The sequence below is a fragment of the Sceloporus undulatus genome, chromosome 1 (genome assembly GCF_019175285.1).
Source record: "Sceloporus undulatus isolate JIND9_A2432 ecotype Alabama chromosome 1, SceUnd_v1.1, whole genome shotgun sequence".
NCBI lineage: Eukaryota > Metazoa > Chordata > Lepidosauria > Squamata > Phrynosomatidae > Sceloporus > Sceloporus undulatus.
Window position 1 is genome coordinate 144,568,683 of NC_056522.1, and position 22,771 is coordinate 144,591,453.

Sequence of the window (22,771 nt, forward strand, 5' to 3'; positions counted from 1 at the left end):
ATTGATCAAAGGACTCAACAGCAAGCCAAATCAGCTTTTGCAGGTGGATAGGACTGGATGAGGGAGATATAATCCTATTTTTTGCATCATGTCATAAATATTGTATGCCAGAGAGAAAACATTTTATGTGACATATGTTCAAAGGGAGTGAGGTATGGCCTGCTGTGAAGAACAGGATGCTAGTATCTTTCAGGATACTTCTAATATAATTCTACCATAAGAGTTTTGGAAGTGGAGAACAGTAGAGCCAAACTCAGTAACTCCATCTTTACAGGGATCAAGAGAGACTGACGCCCAGTACAGATTAGAAGAAAGGGGCAGCCAGAGATTGCCCTTTCTTCTCCAGATTGTTGCTGTGGCAACCGTGCACCTGCAGCAATGATCCTCCCCAAAAAGGAACTGTGAAATGCAGCTCCTTCTCACAAATCTGCCAAGGTGCCATTAGTGCCCTGGGGTGTCGTGGTGACGTCACGCATGCACTGCCCTGTCTAGACACATGCACACATGACATCATCGACATGCGTGCCATGTGGGCAGCACTGCATAAACATGGTGCAGCTGTTATGTGGTAGGGTTCCGGAGTGTGCAGATGCTGCGCACTCTGGAACCCTAGAATTGGCCCCAGTCTGTACTGGGCCAGAGTCAGTTAGGGTTCATTGTATTGCCTGTTCTGTTGTTTCTTATGATAGACAGATCAACATAAGTCTGACTTCAGTTCTGTGTACTCCTCCTTCTCAGCCATTTAATGTATTTTTGGTCATGTGGCCATAGCCAGCAAGCACCCTCTTTCTTTATCTACCCAATATGTAATTTATTAATACTTTTCACTTAGAGACCATCCTTAGAGATGAATGGGATCTAATACTTGATTCTAATTACAGATTTCCAAACAAGCCAGGAAGAACTTTGAGATGTTGAAGAATGTTAACCTGTGCAAACATGAATCTTTCTGTAATGCAGAAGGTCTGACCTGAGATCTGAAAACTAAACAACACATTGCAGTGTTGTTCATGCTGCTTTACAACAGTTTATGCTTCCAGGCAGAAGCCACGTGAGGAATTATGTTGACCTTTTGCTATCAAGGTGACTGAGCTGAAGTGTGACTGGCTTTTGCATTCCCAGTTTGAGACATTTTATCCCAGTACTCAAAGCAATGTGTGAACCTTGCTGCAGACATATGACAAAGAAGGAAGCTTACTTGTCTCCCTCAATGTGACCCAAATTCAAGCTAGGCATTAATTCTCAGCACATTTGAAACTGACCTGCTTTCCTGGCTGTGAACTGCTGTCTCATAATTTCGAGGAAATCCATTGCATGCCAGTAACTGGGACATACAGTGAGAAAATGAAGTCTACACATTAGTGACACCACAGTTCTCTTTAGCTAATACCAAGCTGATTTCTTTCTTTCTTTCTTTCTTCTTTTTGCACTGCAATTCAAGCAAAATAAAGGTTAGCTTCTGCAGTGTGAGCAATCATTCAATAAAAGGATTAGTTTCTGAACTTTGTATTTCACTTTTCTCTCTTGGGCTTCAAGCATGAAGAATGTAATAATGCCTTGGGTGCCACTAGTTAATACTATGACACCTTCTGAACCATCATGCATGGCTGGCAATTGCCATACAGAATGTGATCACGATTACTCTGGATTAAATATCTCCTCTGTTCGTTGGCAGAATTCAAGGTCAGGACTGAGGTCACAAGCAGGCTGCTGTGTAAGAACCTGCTGCAGATGTCCTTAGCATCTGTTACTTTAGCACAAACAATGCATTCTAGTCTAAAGCCTCCCCATTATTATTTTTTCCCCTAACAATCCAGCTCCCAGATTCCACCTTTTTGATGGAATCAGACTAGCATGGTTCTGAATTGTGTTCCCAATGGTGGCAACTGTTTTCAAGGGATTGTGCAAGTATTTACCATCAAGTGCTACTGGCCTGTTTCAGAGACAGCCAGCCAAAAGAGAAGTCAAAAGACCTGAGAATGAAGAAGGAAGCAAAAGAACAAATGGATGAATGGAATAACAGCCAAAGGCTTATTATATCTCCAATGGAATGAAAAATGGACAGTAAAAGCTGAAAGATCACTTTGTTAATGGGCTCACAAGTGACTTTCTTCAGATATATCTGGCACCAACTAAGTAATAATTCTGGTCAAAAGTATAGTGGAGCAAGTGTAGTGAGGGCTAGAGGCTGTAAGTATGCCAATATCCCCATGATGTGTGGATTGAGCTATATTTTGGTATTGCACCTTGAGATACCAACATGTGCTTTGGAGGTTGCAATGCCTTTTAAATAACCAAAAAGGTAGTATTTTGAATGAAGCACATAGACCTCAGAAATGTGGATGACTTAAACACCAAGAATAAAAGGGACATGCTAAAAAAGGCAATCCCCACACTCTGCATTTCCTACCAAAATGGAAAGCAAAGGATGGGTTCCCACCAACAAATCAAACATGACCACATTCCCTTTATTCTCACTGTGTTCCCAAGTTCCCTTCAAACTCGCACATTTTGGAGTGCCCAAGAACCTATCACTGCTTTGTGAAGTCAATAAGACTACCATTAATCAAAATCGACCCTTTTCAAAACAATCCATCTCTTTGGAAACCTTTTTCAGTCTTTCTGAAGGGCTATGGAGTCTTTGGCCCAAAACAGATGAGCTGAAAAATGTGGTCTGCAGCCACACCAGCAGGATTCGCACTGTGGCCAGAGCAGCCGTTGTGCCCGGCCCCAAACCTGGCCACCATCACAATTTTGAAATAAACCAGCAAAAGGAGCAGTATTTTACTACTCCTTTTTGGCCCAGTTCTTTGGGGAAGACACAGGTCTGGTGCAGTTTCCCTCCATGTTAAGGGTGTGTGTCATCTAAACACTATGCACCAAAACATGGCTAGAAACCATGTTTTTTGGCCCATCTGTTTTGGGCCTTTGTTTCTCATGAAATCACCTTAGCTTCAGGCTAGTTTTAAGGCATGAATATGACTAGAAAAATTGTGCCTCCTTGAGCTCAATTTGGCACACAGTTGACTCCCTCAGCTGTGTTCTGTGACATTTAAACTAAGCCACTGTTTTTGTACTTGGCACTCAATTTACACCACATTTGTATTCTGTGGCAATTGCTTTCAGACCTCCCAGTTCAGGTTGTTCCTGTTGTCCATAAACCACTCTTCAAGACAGGTAGATATCACCCTCAGTCCAACCATCAATCTCCACCATCCTCTTTCATGTTTCAGCTCTATATGTTGGATGTTAGAGTGAGTTATTCTCGTGTGTGTGTTCTTTCTTACTTGTCGCAAATATTATCTTAGTTCACCCATGTCTGGAGTCTCTATTATCTAGTTCTAGTATAAACAGGTGCTTTCAGTCTTAGAAGTTATCCACCCTCTCGTAAGCCAAGATAACATTCCCCAACATATTAAAGATAGACTGCTACTAGTAGTGGAGGTTCATTAAGCCTTGTACCTTTTGGAGTAACAGGGCAGAGGAACAACATATAGAGTAGGGATGAAGGAACCTTTGGCCCATCATATGTTTTGAGTGACAACTCCCACTAACCCTTGCCATAGGTCAGCTGAGGTCCAAAAGCATCTAGAAGACACTACTAGATATCACACATCATACCTCTAACAGTGAGAAAGATATGTGTTTACACAATAGGGTTTTACCTTCTCATACTTTCAAATTGCCCATCTTGTGCTCTATCAGCACACAGTCCATTCTCTGAATAAATCTGAAAGTACAATTTCCCATGTTTAAATGTGAGAATTTGCCAATGGGCATTTGAAGGAATGCATTTCCCTCCCTTTAGCTTTTACTGTTGAAGGATTTGTTTTTAAAAAGGTGTCTGGGAGTATACCACATCTGACTTCAGAGCACATAGTATTGTCTAGGAAAATATTTTTTTGAAAAACAACAGTGCCATCACATTCTAAGGAATTTAAAAAATTATACTGATATTTGTTTTGGAAATCTCTTGTATTTCATTAGTTGTTTCAATTAGTTGATAACTGCCTTGAGTGGTGTATAAATACCATAATGGCAAAATCTGTTTGTCTGTCGCTCTGTCTGTCCACTATTACACCCCCAATGATATCAGCATAATCCATTTCTTTAACTAGGAGGGGTGCTAGGTCTTCTGGGAACCTTGATACTTGTTTGCAAGACTATACAGTGTGCACCGGGGCATATCAAACCTCTTTTTATTTGCAGTGTTAGAGCTGACAGCTGGACTAGGCACCCAGGGAAGAAAGTGTCCATCACTCAGTTGGATCCAGACTATGTCTTGCACTTGTGCCCAGTTTGAATTTTTTTTTAATGGGACATATTTAGTCACAATGTTAAGCCATTGATTTCAAGAAGGACAAAGGTTGTAATCTTACACACCATTTATTTCATAAAAAGCCCCATCAAAGTAAATGGCACTGACACTGGAAAAGAAAGAGGTGGGTAGGATAGTGCTGTAGTATGGTCTGGATCCAAAACAAGCCTTCCTGAAGTAACAAATTGGAACTGAAGATGCTATAATGAATCATTCCCCCTCCCTCTATCTGTTTAGCCATTGCTCCATCTGCTAAAGGAGGAAACTGTATTCTCTTAAAAAGATGGTTTGAGATGAATACATTGTTGTAAACCAGGTGTGGGTGGCATTGTACCTAAATCCAGGATTGCAGCTGAAGTATTTCAATTGCACTACGTTACTAAAGTCACTGAAAAGCACAGATAGCTACTTCAGATGCAGCCTTCAGCATTTTGTAATGTCACAAGTACCAGTCAATTGCACCATGTAGCTAAGGATACAGGTAGCAGCAGGAGTCTACCCACTGGCAAGTATAACATTTTAAGCACTCTTCCTAATAAAATCATATAAAATATACTGCAATCTTTAGCACCATCTAGCAATCCTAGATAGTAAATCACCATTTTGAAATCAAGATTGAAGACTGAAAAGGTCTAGCAACTGAATAACAACAGAAAGATCTTTTCAACTTTGGCAGAGGAAAATATGTAAAGACATAGTTTTCCAAACAAAAATCTTGATACCTTTAACTCTGTACATTTTTTCATTTTATCATTATATAATAGTATGTGTCAATAAATTGACTGTGAAAACTTGTGACCAATGGTTAAAAGAAAGCTATATACAAGGCCTCCTTTACACAAATCTTTAGTAGCCTAAGGGGAGTTGACCTCATAGCTCCACTGGTTATGACTCCAGGCTTCATTACTGAATACATGTATACAAACCTATGTATGTACAAACATACCTGGCATACATAGAAATAAAGGAATCTTTTGTAGATGTATGGTATGCATATGATAGGTACAGTGGCTGCTTACACATCTCACACACACACAGAAGACAAAAGAGTATGAAACTGCACATGGTAACTGATATGCACAAATGCAAAATATAAATGATTGTTGTGATTGAAACAGAAATATAATACATCTCACGTCACCAGACAGAAGACAGAAATCCCTCTGCTCTCCAGCTATAAAAGTGTGCAGGAACCTTCTCCTCTTTTGCAGTTAGATGCCCTATCATAATAGCACTGAGCAAACAGTATTACATTCTCCATAACCAAGGTGATCGGCATGCCTGATGGGAACAACAACAGGTAACTAATGCTTTCCCAGCAGGCTTTATGATCTGTACACTGTGAGAATATATTCAGGGTAGCTTTGTTGGCCATACAGCAAAATGCAACACCCACAAAACAGAGATATCTTTATTGGGACAATTTTAAAAATGCACAAAATACAACCATACAAACTTTTAAAGTTCCACTGGCTTTTTCATCAGGCAAAGATGTTAAAAAGTCATACAGGAGAAGGGTGAAAATAATGGTGTTAGAGTCACAGACCTACATTTTGTAAAGATGTTGTTTTTGTCAGTTAGAATGGTCTGGAGAGATATCAATGCAGGTAGAAGTCACTCCTCTCTTTAGCCATGTGGGCCCTGGGAGACAAACCATTGTAAAGTCCAGGGGATAAAATTTCAACTCCATTACCAACTGAAAAAGTAACTTCCGTTGAGATCCAGGATGTTTCTGTCCTAGGTAAGGCTACCTTTCCCTTTCTTAGGCAGAGAACATTGACTCTTTCAATAAGCCTCTGTATTGTTGAGAGCCAGTATGGCATAGTGGTTCAGCATTGGACTATGACTCCAGAAATTAGGGTTGGAATTCTGGCTCGGCCATGGAAATCCACTGGGTGACTTTGGTCAAGTCACACATTCTCACCCTCAGAAGATGGCAATGTCAAACCTCCTCTGAAGAAACATGCCAAAAAAACCCCATGATAGAGTCACCTTAGGATGGCCAATAGTTGGAAGTGACTTGAAGGCACACAACAGCAACAACAACAACAACAACAACAGTTGAAAAACCTGTAGGTGGTGTATAGGTAAAACCCACCAAATGCATCCCAATTCAAAAAAATTGTATCTTTGTTGGAGGTAGAAATCAGAGAGAGTTAACTCCCAGTCTTTTGGCTCCCTCTCATTTACCATTCTCCTGTTGTGGCTAAAATACAGTAGCTTCAACATTATTATTCTCTCTCTCTGTGTGTGTGTGTGTTATCCACCAATATCCAAAATCCTGTTCCACACTGAGTCCACTCCACAATGCACAACTGGGAGAGGGCTCAAACCAGCTTCCTTCTGTTTGCCCATGTAAGTCTATCCTGCCTTATGTAGAAAGAAAGCAAAAACACCATTCCATTGGCACCAACAGATTTTGTTTTTAGTCATTTAGGAAGGGGGATTCCAATTTCAGTGGTAATTTGTCAGGAGGGAGATTTAAGCCCTTTTCTTGTAGATTAGACCCACACACTTGTGCGTAAAAGAAGAAACTACTTTCAACTGTGCACTGCACATTTAACACAGAATGCATTTTAGACACAAGATATGCAAGATGATACTCTCCACCCTCTGTCAGTGGCATGGCACACCATTTGTACTTAACAGCAAAGCTAGCCAGTGCCATGTTTGCTACTGATGATTTTATTGCACATGGGTGGGTGGGTGGGATCAAGAGTGCCTCTCAGGATCAAGATAACCTTATGGACATGAAAACTTTGAGCTTGGTCATTTTGAAACAGCATCCCCCTCCTCCCCACATAACCAATCACTTTTGAAACTAAAGGGACTTTCAAGAAGACACCTTAATAGCATAAAGCTTGGTGAAAGAAAGAGAGAGAGAGAGAGGTTCCCCTGGGAATGACTTAGCCCTTGGGTACACCTAAAGTACTTCTTTGGATCTCTGCTAGAGATAGTAAGTGAACTTGTAGTAAGTTGAAGCATTTGTGTTGAGCTCTTGAAATGTTGTCCTTGATCTTCTTTGAAAATCTAGTCTCCTCCTACACATTCCCCTGCTTTTTTTTTTAACTTAAGGGTGCAGGATATTTTGAGGATATCATTGTGTTTGAAGTGAGATGAAAAGGAAAGGATGGGGCTTTTAGGAAGAACCTTAGGAGAAAGAAAGAAAGAAAGAAAGAAAGAAAGAAAGAAAGAAAAGTGGTTGTTAGTTTTAAGCTGGATAGGCCACCACTACCGCCATACAATCCTGCTTGTATCAGCACAGATGACCATGGCTGATAAGGTTTGCCTAAGGCAGGGGAGCTGCTCTTGCTTACTCCAGTGACATGCAGCCTCGGGTACTTGGAGCAAAATTGCTTTGTGATATATATATATATATATATATATTCCATTGTAAACTCTTCAAGTTTAAAAGGGCGAAAGCTCAATTTACCAACAATATGTCAGAAGTCCAAGTTAGTTTCCCTTCCCCCTTCCCCTAATCCTGCTCAGCCGTCTTCTCTGCACCCACCCACCCCTTCAAGAAATCATTTAAAATACATTCCATTCACAAGCGTTCCAATCTCATCTTCGCCCATACAGTTCAAATCAAGGCACAGCAGATCTTTCTCATTAATGCGCCCAAATCATGCAGATGTCCTTTTTTTGCCCTCTTTGAAGTGACATATGCTTCAATTTATTTTTAATCTTCTAAGTGATGTTGTAAGGAAAGCCGCCCTGTGCGACATATGAAGTTACTATATATATGGGTTTGTTGTTTTTTTTAGTTGGTTCCCTCCTCCCTCATGTTCTTGATCTGGAAAACTCAATCGCTAGCAGCTCAAACCTGGCTGAAAACATCCACTGTATGCATCAGGCAAAAGAGAGGAGTTTTGAAACTTACAAAAGTACCTTGACAGATGACCTGGGGCAAAACAACTAGATAGCATAGGATAGACAATCCACTAAGCAGTTTTCAGAATTCCAGTTCTCCCCCCCACCCACCCACCCACCCCCAACACATATACAGAGATTTAAGAAAAACATTTTTCTTACATATTTCATTGGCAATGTGGGATAATTTACTCTACTCTGCAGTGCAACAGTGTCATCCAGTGGTGATCTGAATAGCCGAGTAGTTCCTAAGCCCTCTGAAAATGTCCAAGAGGAGGCCTCTGTTGCTGGCCTGCGCTTGCTGAGGAATGACAGATTGAAAATGAATTGGCATAGGCTTCTTACCAGAATACTGTACAGATGAGAATTTCAAAAGGAGTATATATTTTATTTCTCATTGAACTTGGAGAGGGGATAGGAGAAAGAATTTATTAGGTGCATACTGACATTTTTTTTTAAATAGCTCTATGCCAAACATACATCACAGAGTTTGGAAAAATTACTTATTTGGACTACAGATCCTGGAATTCCATGCTGGCAAGGGGATTATGGAAGTTGCAGTTCCAAAAACTAACCTGTTCTTGCATCAGTTCACTCCATGCATTTGAGGACATAGACCTAAGTCTACAAAAGTTTATGCTACAATTTCTTTTGTGCAGTTAGTCTCAAAGGTGCTACAAGATCCCTTTGCATACTGATATTCCAGATGAACATGGCTATTTCTCTGAATTCTTTGCAAGTTCTGAGTGGGATGGGTCCATGAGAGCTAAAAGGATGGTTGGAGTAAGATAGAAGATACACACAAGAACTGCTGTCCATGCCCCAACCCTCTCAATCCCTGGCCACCTCATTTTGACAGAGGACATGCCGAAAGGTCCTCTTTTTCAGAGCTAAAATTTCTGACTAGGAAATTTTTTAAATGTCTGAGGACAAGGTCTCCCCACCTCTGAAACATGGAAGTCAGCAGCTATTTATTGTGAATCTATGAGTCAAAACAAAGTGCTATATAGAGAATATCCTGCTAGGGAAATTGATAGCTGCTGAATTTAGCATCATCATTTTGTCCCAATGGGACTCATGGACAGATGCAGGAGCAGGGAAAGAAGAATGGGGGCAAGTATGGCTCTGGCAAGGAAGGAGCTGCTGCATGGTCTGCAGTGGTTATGAGCCTCTTCCCCGGGTGCATCTGCACTCTAGAACTCATGCATTTTTACACCACTTGCTGCAGCTCCATCCAATGGAATGCTGGGATTTGTAGTTTCAGAAGACTTTTAGTTTTCTTTGACAAAGAGTGTTGTTGCCTCACAAAATTATAAATCTCAGGACGCTGTAGGATGGAGCCACAGCAGTTAAACTGGAGTCAAACTGCATGATTTCTACAATGTAGATATATCTCCACATCTATGGAATACTTGGATGTTTATTTTTCCTCCTTTTCCCCTGTGCAAAACCATCAGTCCATTGTCCCTTTTGCCATTCATAGCTCTCCTTTTTGGTCCCCTTGACAGTTTTCCCTACCTCCATCCTATCTCATAGGGTTGTTGTAGGAATTTTTAGTGCTGGAGTTGGGTATGAGCAGGTGCAAGGGATAGTGTGTGTGTGTGTGGGGGGGGGGTATTGTTGATGTACCTAGATCAATTGTTTATATTATTAAATATGCCTAAATAATTAATGGTGTGTTATTTAAATGCAAGGAAGGTTAGGAGTATTTCTATTTGTAATTATCACACCTTCAATAGTAGAGGTATTTAAACAGAGTGTCAAAATAGTGATTGGTGGTTGGAAGTAGTCAGTCAGTAAATGTGTCTTCTTTTTGGCTTTTCCTGATATGGTAACCCTATTGAATGTGAGTAGAAGCCTTGGTCAGAACTCCCAATTCAACATGGGGAGGTCAAAGGATTAAGTGGCTAAGGATGAAGTTATGTTTAGTTCTTTTGTCTCACAGAGCATGTTTCTTCTCACTTTAGTGTACAAATCTGAGTACAAAACACACACACACTTGTACCCCAATAGGTAAAAAAATGTGTATGTGTACATCTATATGCATTTTTTGTGTGTGTGCGGCATTCCTCTTCACAGTATCTACAGATGGAAAGTCAATACAGTTTCCATGTGTTTTTATTTATTTATTTTAATTCAAAGCTTTATATCCCGCCTTTCTCCCACAATGGGATTCAAGGTGGGTTTTTAAGCTGGATGTGTATTTTGTATTTAAAGGTTGAAGGGGCTTATATACCATGAAGGCACCAGATCCAGTCAGATTTTGGAAGCTAAGCAGGGTCAGCCCAGATTAGTATGCATGCATGTATGTATGTATGTATGTATTATTTGATTAAAATATTTATATTTCACTCTTTATCCAAAAGATTTGAGGATAGCTTACAATAAAATCAACTTAAAACAGTAAATAATTATTTGTTGTTGTTAATTGCCATCAAGTTGACTTTTGATTTTTGGTGCCCCTATGAATGAGAGCCCTCTAAGTCACCCTGTCTTCAAATGCCCTGCTCAGATCTTGAAGACTCATTACAAAAGTTTTCAAATATTAAAAATATATTAAATGGCTTAGCAATTTAAAAACAGACAATTTAAAACCAGTTTAAATAATCATGAATCATAAAATATCTCAACCCTGGATGGGAGACTGGCAACAAATACCAGATGCAGTAGGCTATATTTCAGAGGAAGGATGGGGCAAAACTCTTCTGAGTAAGAAAGCCCCATGAAATTCATTGGGTCACCATAAGTCTACAAGGCACACAGAAGCACACATTTGACAGGGTGAACCAGAACAGGAAGAGGAGAAGGCATTTTTATATTGTATTTCAGTGAAATGGTTCCCAGAGTGGATCAGGTCAGGATAAAATACAATTAAATCAATACAAAGTCAGAGGAAGTCCAACAGTATAACCTACAGTCTTGAAGGAGGCAAGCATAACTGTTACCCTCATAAATCTCAGCTTAGCGGAGACCCTTTTTATTTTTTACCACCACCTGTGGCATCAAAACAAATGGTTTATTATTTACCATGTTCATATACTCCCTTTCAATAACCACTTGGCAATAAAACCTGTCTTGTAATGTCAACAGTTATTTCTATATTCTTTATTCTTCCTGCCTAAAAGGTGGCCAGCCACATGTGCAGAGGGCTCCATCCAGTGTGCAGCTGGCCTGCTGCACATCTGAATAACAGAATGCAGCCCCTAAGAGCAGCCTTTCCAAAGGGGCAATACACACCATGCACAAGCAGTGGGATGGGTCCTCTGGAACATTCCCTGCTACCCTAAATCAGTAGAGATCTGGATCAGCGTGCTCCTTCCATATACGCATTAGTCACACACCTTTTTAAAAGGATGCAGCACAGAGATCTGAAACTCCTTGGCCTAAGTCCAATTTGCCCATCACAACTAGGACAGACCATTGAATCACCTACTGAATGGTAAGTCAACATTTATGTAAATGCCATTGATTCAGGCTGGCAATTGGATTTAGATCACATGCACACAACTCACACACACACCGTATCAAATGTAGTTGATCTGAACTATTTTATTGTGGAAGGAAATTAACAGACTGTGCACAGCAATCCTTTGCTACAGAGGACTCAATTGCCAGAACCTCTGGGGAATCCAGCATTGTATCAGCAAAGGTCTAGCAGGAATAATATAAGTTTTTATATAATATAATATAATATAATATAATATATATAATATAATATAAGTGTTTGTTTCTTCCGTTTCTGTTCTCTCTGGGTTATTCGCACACTGCATAGATCCCCTCCTATTAAAAACAATCACAGGGATAGATCTACCTGAGCTCCACAGCTAGTATAGTTCTGTAGCCAGTCTGAGGACCTGGTTCTCTTAGCATTATCCTGGCATGAGAAATGTATCCACTGTCTGTCCCTTTCAGTGCTCTCATTACAAACTGCTAATGAATCATTACGGGAGCCAGTGTGGCACTAGTACTCTTGACCATGGAAACCCACTGGGTGAGTCACACACTCTCAGCCCCAGAAAGCCCCATAGGTTTGCCATAAGTCAGAAATGACTTGAAGGCACACAACAAAAAGAATGACAAAATGAATCATGATAGGGTTTCGAATCAGAACTGGACCTCTTCAGAGGAATACAACTTTGATTTAGACACCTCCCACATCTGTCTGATTCAGGATTTGGGATCTGACCACATCTCAGCATATAGTAGGTTTGCCTAAATAGTGTTAATTTAAAAGTGTTAACTATGTTTAATTTTTTAATATATATATTTAGAGAGGGAGACACAGAGAGAGAATATGAGAGAGAAGGAGAAAGAGAGAGAGAGAGAGAAAGTAATTGCTGTTACTAAACAATTGTAGGCGGGATACAGACCACCCCTTTCTCCAACGGATCAGGGCCTCAGCAGCCCCAGTGGCAGCCCCAGAGGCCCCGATCTGCCACTTCTCCAGGCCTCGGGGAAGCAGCAAAATGCTCCTTCCCCGCGGCCTGGAAAGGGTGTCCTTGGGGCTTCCAACAGTGGCAGGGAAAGAGAGAAAGGGGCTACTCAGCCCCTTTCTCTTCTGTATCGCTGGTGCGGCTGTTTAAAGGCTGAGCCAGCGATACATGCAGTGAAAGGAGCTCCATTTCGGAGCTCCTTTCAGCACTACTGAAAGGGTGCCATAAGTGCCCTGCAGTGGCGTGTGCACATCATGCCCATGCCGTGCTGTTTGGCTGCAGTGCGGCCGTGACATTGTAATGGCGTTGCCCATGTAGACAGGACGCCACCATTTTGACGCTGTGGTTACGTATTAGGGTTGCGGGACATCTGTAAAGGACGCCCTGAGGCAACCGTAGAATGTATCCAGGCCGGCGTAAAGCACTGGTCTGGATACCGGCGTAGACAATTCTGACAAAAAAGAAGATATTTGTTGTTTTCCCATAATAGTCAATAAGAGCCATGAAAGGCATGAAACTAATCAGTGAATGGCATGTAACTAAATAGATAGTCAACAAATCTTTTAGAACCCACTAATAATAATAATAATAATAATAATAATAATAATAATAATAGAAGCTTTATTTTTAGTCCACCTTTCCTGGAATCAAGGCGGGTCACAACAACCAAAAACACAATACAATCAATATACATCAAAATTAAAATACAGAAAATACAACATCTTACAACATCTTACAAGAGTTAAAATCCAGCTAAAAAGTTTTCCGCTAGCACAAAATTGCAAAAACAATGAGGAGAGAGAAGGGGGCAACATGGAATGTTAGGGGTAAGCCTGCTGGAACAAAAAAGTTTTAAGCCCCTTTTTGAAGTGTTCCAGGGAGGTGGCCGAGCGGAGCTCGTCCGGAAGCGAGTTCCAGAGGATGGGGCCCGAGATAGAAAAGGCCCTCTGAGTGGTGGTAGAATATCTTGCCTCTGGGACACGTAACAATTGCTTCCCAGCAGATCTGAGTGTGCGGGGCGGAATGTATGGGGAGAGGCGGTCCTCCAAGTACCCTGGGCCCAAGCCATATAGGGCTTTATAGGTAATAACCAACACCTTGTATTGTGCCCGGAAACGAAAAGGCAGCCAATGGAGATCTTTCAGAATTGGTGTTATGTGACTGGTCCTGGAAGAGCCAGTGTCCAGTCTCGCTGCCATGTTTTGAACCAACTGAAGCTTCCGAGTATGGTACAAGGGTTGCCCCATGTAGAGCGCGTTACAGAAATCCAAACGAGAGGTTACCAGAGCATGTACTACCGTTTCAAGGTCCCCCCGGCCCAGGTAGGGTCGCAGCTGGTGTATCAGCCTAAGCTGATAACAAGTGCTCCTGACCGTCGCATCCACCTGAGATGTAAGATGGAGCGACGAGTCCAGAAGCACCCCCAGACTGCGAACTGAGTCCTTCACGGGGAGCGTGATCCCGTTCAGGACAGGTGGACAAACAACCATTCCTGGGCCAGGAGAACCTATCGTGAGCACTTCTGTTTTCTCTGGATTCAAACTGAGTCTGTATTCCCTCATCCAGCCCATTACCGACTCCAGACAGGCATCCAGAGGAGAGATGCCATCCCTGGTCACTGCAGCAACCGGAGGCACAGAGAAGACTATCTGGGTGTCATCAGCGTACTGATAACACTGCGCCCCGTGTCTCCGGATGATCTCACCCAGCGGTTTCATGTAAATGTTGAATAGCATGGGGGACAGAATGGCTCCCTGAGGGACACCAGATGTAAGTGCCCTCCTATCGGAGCACACGTCCCCCAGCTGCACCATCTGGGACCGACCCGAGAGGTAGGAACAGAACCACTGGAGCGCAGTGCCACCAATTCCCAACTCTCTCAGGCGTCCCAGAAGGATACCATGGTCAATGGTATCGAAAGCCGCTGAGATGTCTAAGAGCACTAACAGGGACACGCTACCCCTGTCCATGCCCAGACGGAGATCATCGACCAGGGCAACCACGGCAGTCTCAACCCCGTAGCCTGCCCGGAAGCCGATTTGAAATGGGTCTAGAAAATCAGTTTCATCCAAGATCGATTGAAGCTGGATGGCAACTGCCCTCTCGATCACCTTCCCTAGAAATGGCAATAGCGATACCAGCCGATAATTATTATGCATCAGGGGGTCAAGGGAGGGCTTCTTTAACAATGGTTTTACAATAGCCGTTTTCAAATTAGATGGAAATTGCCCATCCCTGAATGATGTATTTATTATTCGGCGTAACAAGGTAGTTACCACCGATCCCCCCTGAGCCGCTAGCCATGAGGGACAGAGATCGAGGGAGCAGGTTGTCTTCCTAACACTTCTAAGGATCTTGTCCACATCCTCGGTACTTACAGACTCAAAGTGATCCAGTCTAATTGAGTCCACAGAAGCTCTGGAGACCTCTACACTGGTTTCTGACCCAACAATGGCATCGAGATCAGCCCTTATCTGAGAGGTTTTATCCGCGAAGAAGTTGTTAAATTGGTCGCAGCAGGCCTTAGATGGTTCCAAAATAGGGTTCAGGGAGGAGGGAAGCTGCGTAAGTTCAAGACCTAATATATGGGTGGTATACAACTTACATTTATTCCGAATCCAGGTAAGAGAGTATGGAACAGCAGCCATAGACAACAATGGAGCTAAAATCTTGCTGAAAGAGAGAAACCCTCAGCTGCTAACTGAATATCAAGATAATTTGAGTTCTTGAGATAGAAAGTTCCACATATGGAGCCCTACATTGCTACCACAGAAAAGACCCTCTGTAGCAGTACCACAAACTATACGTGGAGGTCTTGGAACACATAAGAGTGTTGTAAAAGCAGAATTTAAGGATTGGCAAATTCACGTGGGAGAAGACAATCCCTTAAGTAGCTCTGTCTCCAGTGAATGCCACCATTAACAATCAATGGCACCATTTGCACCGGGAAAGAAATTGGTAGTCAGTGGAATAGATTCAATAAAAAAGTGACATGATCTGACCTCTTCATTCAGGACAAAGTTTTGGCTGCATCATGTTATATATGGTTTTCAAGGGCAGCCCCATATAAAGCATGTTAGAGTAGCCCAGTCACAACAGAACACATGAATATAATAGCAGATGCATCATTCTAATTTTAGCATGCCTTAAGAACTGCACGCCTGAGTATATGTGCTTTGCAGGGACAGTTACCTGAAAAAGAGTATACTGCAATTTGGTTTTAAAACTTGATTACTATTATAGCCGGCTGCCCAATTTGACCCGTGTTGTGTTGATTCATTATGTTGCTAAAGAAATGTATGAAGTGAGGCATATGTAAAAATTTATCATGGTCAAGTATAGTCATGGAAAATTTTCAAGAAAGTGTTCAGTTTCAGGAACATTTGTGTACAGGTTCCCATTTAAGTATTAAGGAGGGGGGGGGTAGGTCTTCAGCCTGTGAAGAATGGGATCAATCCATAGATCTGGGTGGCTGTGCTTATTTAGTAATGTGTTGTCTGCAGCTAGTTGCTGGTCACAGTTTTATGAGTTACAACTCAAAGGGTCATTGAGTGCTTCCATTTGCCAAACATTATCTTCATCTCCATTGGCCCTGGAAATTTTATGCTTCGAAAAGACATTAAACAATGTGGTGAATACTGCCACCTACTGGTACATATAGTAAAAAGCAATCAGATATGTTACAACCTCAAAATGCCATATTTGCATACGTTTTACTGCTATCTAGCAAATGAGAAAAGTGTTCTCCAAAATATCAAAGTACTGTAATAGAACAACATTTCTTGGAAGACAGCAGGAGCCTTGTTCTAAAAATGCATATGACTGAAAAGATCATTCATCAAGAAAGTATACCCTTAGTAAAGTAGAGACAATTGACTCTTGCCATTTACTCTGTCTTACAAAAGATATCTAAATAGACATATGTAGATGTAGCTATAGCTAAAGATGTAAATATGGATAAAGATAGATACATTCCAGACAACACTGACACAATGCTTTCTCCACCCTGCCCATGTCTTCTGCGATCACTCGACCGTAGGGATGTAAATCTTTGGCTATTTTGTCTTTACATGTAAGGATGAATAATTAAAGTACTTTTTCTCCCTGCTGTTGGGGAAAAAAATCTTTCACAGTGTACTTCCCATATTTCAATATCCCAAAATATTGCTCAGAAAATATTCTATGGAGAAAAGCACACAAAAAGAAACCTGTTTTCCACACAGGTTTCCAAACATTTCCACAATGTTTTTCTCCACTCTATAATTTCTATGCAACACTTTGGGATGTCGAATGCCAGCTGAAAATTACAAAAGAAAAACAACATCTTGTTGGACTGTTAGTCTTCCAGCAAGGTGTTACAGGCTGTTTGTAAATCTGTTTTTCAGCCTTGTGAATTTTCTTTCCATCTTTACTGTGGAACAGATTTTGTGTGTGTGCGGATGGGGTGAGAGATACAAGAGAATATGCAAATTGCAACTTTTTACCAGGCATGTGGCAAGCACATTTAGGATAAAAGGAGCGGCAGTGACCAAACTATTCTTTTTCTTAAGAGCTCACATAATGAAAGCAGCAAAATGTCAAGACTGATGGAACCAAAATGGCTGCAAAGGAACAAATGCAGCATCTGAGAAACTCAGATTCTATCAGAAAGTCCCTGAAAGTGTTCCTTGACTAGATTGTCCTTTCTCCAATAAAGCTCACCAAATCATTCTGCTAAGCAACTGCAGAGAAAATGGTAAGATAATTATAAAGGTTTTTAGGATGAACTTTGCTTTTTAAAAAAAAGATAAAAGCCATCTGCTATTCACTGTCATTAGGTTACAGTCTTTGTGCAGAAAAAGCCATGATATTTTAAGGAGCTTTAAAAAGCATAACTGAGCTTGAAGGGTAATTTTTGTAAGAGCATGCAAGACAAGAGCGGTGTGATGGAATCTCTTGTCAGTCTGACTGGAACTTTTGAGAGCTGAGAGAAGATGGAGGAGGCAGAGACAGCCACAATATAACCTCCCTCCAAAGTAACTTGAGTAGAAAAGGCTTAGTAAATTTACTTCATTGTGTATATTAAGTCTCTAATTGCAGGAAAGGAGGAGACTTTTCTATTTATACAGTCTTCAGGAATATGTAAACAGAACTTGGGTCCCTGGGCTTTGCATGAACCAGCAAGAGCCTGCAAGCACTCCTAGGGCATCACAAACATCAGCCAGGTGTTGCCCAGATGTCTGTTTACTTTAGGGCTTCTGAAGCAGAAGTCTACTGACTCCCTTCAGAAGTTCTGGAAAAGGAGAGAGAGAAAGGGGGTTATTTCAACATAACGGTAAAAGGTATTGTTAGAAAGGGATTCTGGGTTGCAATCTAGGGCAACATCTTTGAGAGAATACTGTAAGTAGCAGAGTCTGCCCTTCCTAGTGCCACTTTTGAACTAGAAGGAAGCACAGAAGACCTTCTTCATTCTCAGGCAAGCAAGAAAGAGAAACCTGATGAGAAAAGACTGGAGGAGCCCTGGCAATAATTGTAATAATAATAATAGAATCATAGAGTTGGAAGAGACCACTAGGGCCATCCAGTCCAACCCCCTGCCATACAGGAAATCACAATCAAAGCATCCCCGACAGATGGCCATCCAGCCTCTGCTTGAAGACCTCCAAGGAAGGAGACTCCACTACACTCCGAGGAAGTGTGTTCCACTGTCGAACAGACCTTACTGTCAGGAAGTTCCTCCTAATGTTGAGGTGGAATCTCTTTTCCTGCAGTTTGCATCCATTGCTCTGGGTCCTATTCTCTGGAGCAGCAGAAAACAAGCTTGCTCCCTCCTCAATATGACATCCCTTCAAATATTTAAACAGGGCTATCATATCACCTCTTAGCCTTCTCTTCTCCAGGCTAAACATCCCCAGCTCCCTAAGTCGTTACTTGTAGGGCATGGTTTCCAGACCTTTCACCATTTTAGTTACTCTCCTTTGGATACGCTCCAGTTTCTCAATGTCTTTTTTAAATTGTGGTGCACAGAACTGGACACAATATTCCAGGTGGGGGCTGACCAGAGCAGAATATAGTGGCACTATGACTTCCCTTGATCTAGACACTATACTTCTATTGATGCAGCCTAAAATCGCATTGGCCTTGTTAGCTGCCGCATTGCATTGTTGACTCATGTTCAACTTATGGTCTACTTGGACTCCTAGATCCCTTTCACATGTAGTTTCATTCAGCCAGGTGTCCTCCATCCTATATCTGTGCTTTTTGTTTTTCCGCCCTAATTTATTTCCCACCTTTCCTCAAGGCCTGAGGCAGGATACAACATGCCAAAACACAAAATACAATTTAAAAACATATAAAACCAACAGTTAAAATACAATACTATAAAACCATTAAAATACATTCTTTAAAATATACCAATTTTAAAAAATTATGATTTAAAACTGACTGGGTAGGCCTGCTGGAAGAGATATGTCTTTAGTGCTGTTTTAAAAGCAGTCAGCATTTTCAACTGTTGTATCTCCAGCCTGAGACAGACAGGCGGGAAGCTCCGTTGTTGGGCCGAAACTAGGGTTTGGGAGTGCACAGTATCCGCACGCTCCCGAACCCTAGCATGCGTCAGCAATGCCATCATGTTGGCCACCCATCCACATGGGGGTCACCATATAGACGCAAGCGTGGCGCAGCATCCACACATCACGGCGCTGTGCTTGCGTCATGTTTTTAACGCTATAATCCAGTGAAGTATCCAGGACACTGATTCCATTATATAATGTTCTTTATACCGATACTGGATTACTCCAAGCTAATAATGATGACATAACAGATAATATTTTTTCCACTGAGGAAGGCAATTGTCGAAACGCCTTTGGTTTTATATGTATTTGTACATTGGTATGTCACCTGGGACTTCCAGTTTCCAGTATTTTATGCCTATTGGCAAAACTGATCTTTTACATTATTATTTTGCCATTACAGAGGAAGTGAGTGATGGCCCATAGCTCAGAGATAGTTTTCACTGACCAGAACATTAAGGGCTGCCTCTGGAGTATTCTGGCTCTGATTTTTTACCTGTGTTCTCTCTGCACCACCAACAAGCAGCTGCCTCCCCACATGATCCCTGCTCATTGCCCAGCACTGCTACTGAGGTCACAACAAGGTGGCCTACTGTGTTATCAGTGCTGGATGCCTCATTCTGACCTCAGAACAACTTGTGACCATAGTGGCACATGGCCTGGCAGCTCACAAGGACCATGTGGGAAGGCAGCCCCCCCATTGTTGCTACAGGGAGAGCCAAAAACCTGGAGCAAAGCGTAAGTTTTTGCATTCAGATTAAGGGGAGGAAAGGCTGAACTGGGGGCAAATATCACAAATACAGTGCATGCCCAATTTGGGATTTTGGCCCTGCATCATCTAAAGGACACAGCAAACCCAGGAGAGAATTTGTAGTAAATAGCCCATATAGACAAGCCCTCAGTGGTAGAAAATATGCTTTCCATGTCAGGGATGATGGGAGTTGTAGCTCTTCACCTCTGGCTCGAACTCACCACCTTGTTACGCACCGGCGCTGGCCAGTTTTGGCCAGTGGATAAAGCTTTGCTCTAAAGCAGCAGAGTTACAGAGAATAGGCTGAAGACCCTGACAAACTCTCCAAGCCTTCTCACTCTTGCTTCCACAGAAGTCTTCACACTTCTCCAGGATCCTGCTGACTCTTGTATCTTCACTCAAGACACCAGACAACTCAGTAGTCTTATATAAAAGATCTACTTTATTCTACTATATACAGCTCCAAAACTATCCAACACAACGCCACACTACTCCAATACTCCTCAACTACTACCCACAAAATACATTGAGATTCATAGCCATTATTATAGTCATTGCAAGATACCACCCACTCTTGTCTGTTTCCACCCAGTGAGCGTGTACAACCATTTTCATTGGTTCTCTTGGTTCATCCCATAATTAATGATTTCATCATCTTAGCCTTGTCCACCTTAACAATTCTCAGGTGTTCTCAATTATCCACTTTGCATTTCTGTCCTTGGCATTTAGGACTTGTTAATTATATTACCATTTACACCTGTGTGGCTCCTAATTGCTTTTGCTGAGTCATCCTAACTCTCACATACATGTTTTATTTCATTCACTGTATATCCCATGTTGCTTTTTCCTTAACATTCCATACATCTCTAGAAAATGAAATCATCTACCCAGTTTGTAGGCAGAGAGTTAGAGTGTTCAGCTGGGACTCTTAGAAGATCAGAGTTCTAGTCCCAAATGAGAAATGAAACTCACCTGGTGACCTCAGTCTTAATCTCAGGGGGTTGTTATGAGGCTAGTGGGAAAAGGAGACTTCACTGGAGGAAAGACAGCATATAAAAGGAGCACATACATAGAAACATTTACTTCTTTTGGGGGGGAAGTTTTCTTCCAAATCTTAGAAACATTATTGCAAAAGGTTCTCCTTAAACACAAACCTACTGATTTTATAATTTTGTGTAGATTTTTCAGGCTATGAGGCCATGTTCTTGAAGAGTTTATTCCTGATATTTTGCCAGCAGCTGTGGCTGTTATCTTCAGAGAATGCTAGTTTGGAAGAGAGAGGGTTATACAGTGGGTCCTCGCCTTACGCGGGGATCCGTTCCGGATCCCACCACGTAAGGTGAATTCCGCCTATGCTCAAGCCCCATTGTAAACAATGGGGCTCGTGCACGGCGGCGCAGCAGTGTGGTGGCGCGTGGGGCGCAACAGGCGTGCGTACCCATTCAATTGAATGGGACACGCTGCCCCTTCCGCCCCGCGCGTGCCCCGTTGCTTGAGCGCATATGCTCAAGCCGCGTAAGGTATGCCCGCGTATGACGCGGGCGCGCTGTATATACTGTTGGTTGAGAGGAAGCAATTTATATGTTAATCTATGTATGATTCTGATGTTGAATGGCATCAGGATGTCCATTTCCTTAATGATCCATTGTCTGCTGGGAAATCCCCCTCACCCTGGGTGGTTTTCATTTGCACTTGCTGGGTCTGAGATTTTGATATTTTTCAGGATTGGTAGCCAAACTTCGGCCTGGTACACACCGCCAGGAATCAACATCCTGGCGGCTATAGTAGGGCTCGGGAGTGTGCACCAACCACACGCTCCTGAGCCCTACTATGTGCGGGCGGCACCATAATTGTGTGGCACTGCCTACACGGGGGCATGTCTCTGATGTGTGGGCATCTGAGCACCCACATGTCTTCTGATGGAACTGCTGTCATTGTAGCCCTTATGATGGTGCAAAACAGGAGCTGCTCTAGGTGGCTCCTGTTTTTCTGCACAGCAATACCGTACCATTTGGTTGCTGTGGTAATGCTGTGCAGCACACAGGGGTGGCGTTTCTCCACCCATCTGTCTCAGACCTTTGTTTATTTTAAGAGTTTCTTCTTTCCTGTTGAAATTGTCTAAGTGTTTGTGGATTTCAATGGCTTCCCTGTGCATTCTGACCCAATAGTTGTTGGCATGGTCCAGAATGTCATTGTTTTCAAATCACATTTTATGCCCAGTATGGTTCTGCTACTGCTGATTTTTCTGACTGACCCAGTTTGCAGTGTCTCTCGTGTTCCTTGATTCTTGTTTGAACACTGTGTTTGGTGGTCCCTATGTAGACTTGTCCAGAGCTGCATGGAATGTGGTAAACTCCTGCGGCCATGGGAGGGTCCCTCCTGTCTTTCGCTGAGCATAGCATTTGCTGGATTTTCTTGGTCGGTTTGTAGACCATTTAGGGGTTGTGTTTCCTCGCCAGTTTCCCTATTCTCTCTGTGACTCCTTTGATGTACGGTAAAAATACCTTCCCTTTGGGTCATTGTTTGTCTTCACTCCTCTGGGCTTTTCTGGGTCTTGCAGCACTTCTGATATCTGAGCTGGAGTAACCATTAGCCTGTAGAGCCCAGTCTAGGTGGTTCATTTCATCTTCCAGAAGTGGGGTTCACATATACTCTTTGCTCAGTCTACCAGTGTTTTATTGTGCTTCTGATTTTAGTGGCTGTTAAACATTACTTTCCAAAGTAAGCTCTGTAATTATTGTGAACAACGTTAAATCAGAGACAAGATGGAACCTTGTGGCATTCCAAAAGCCAATGAGTATGAGGTGTAATGGATTTCTCCAAATATGACTGATTTGAGCATGTC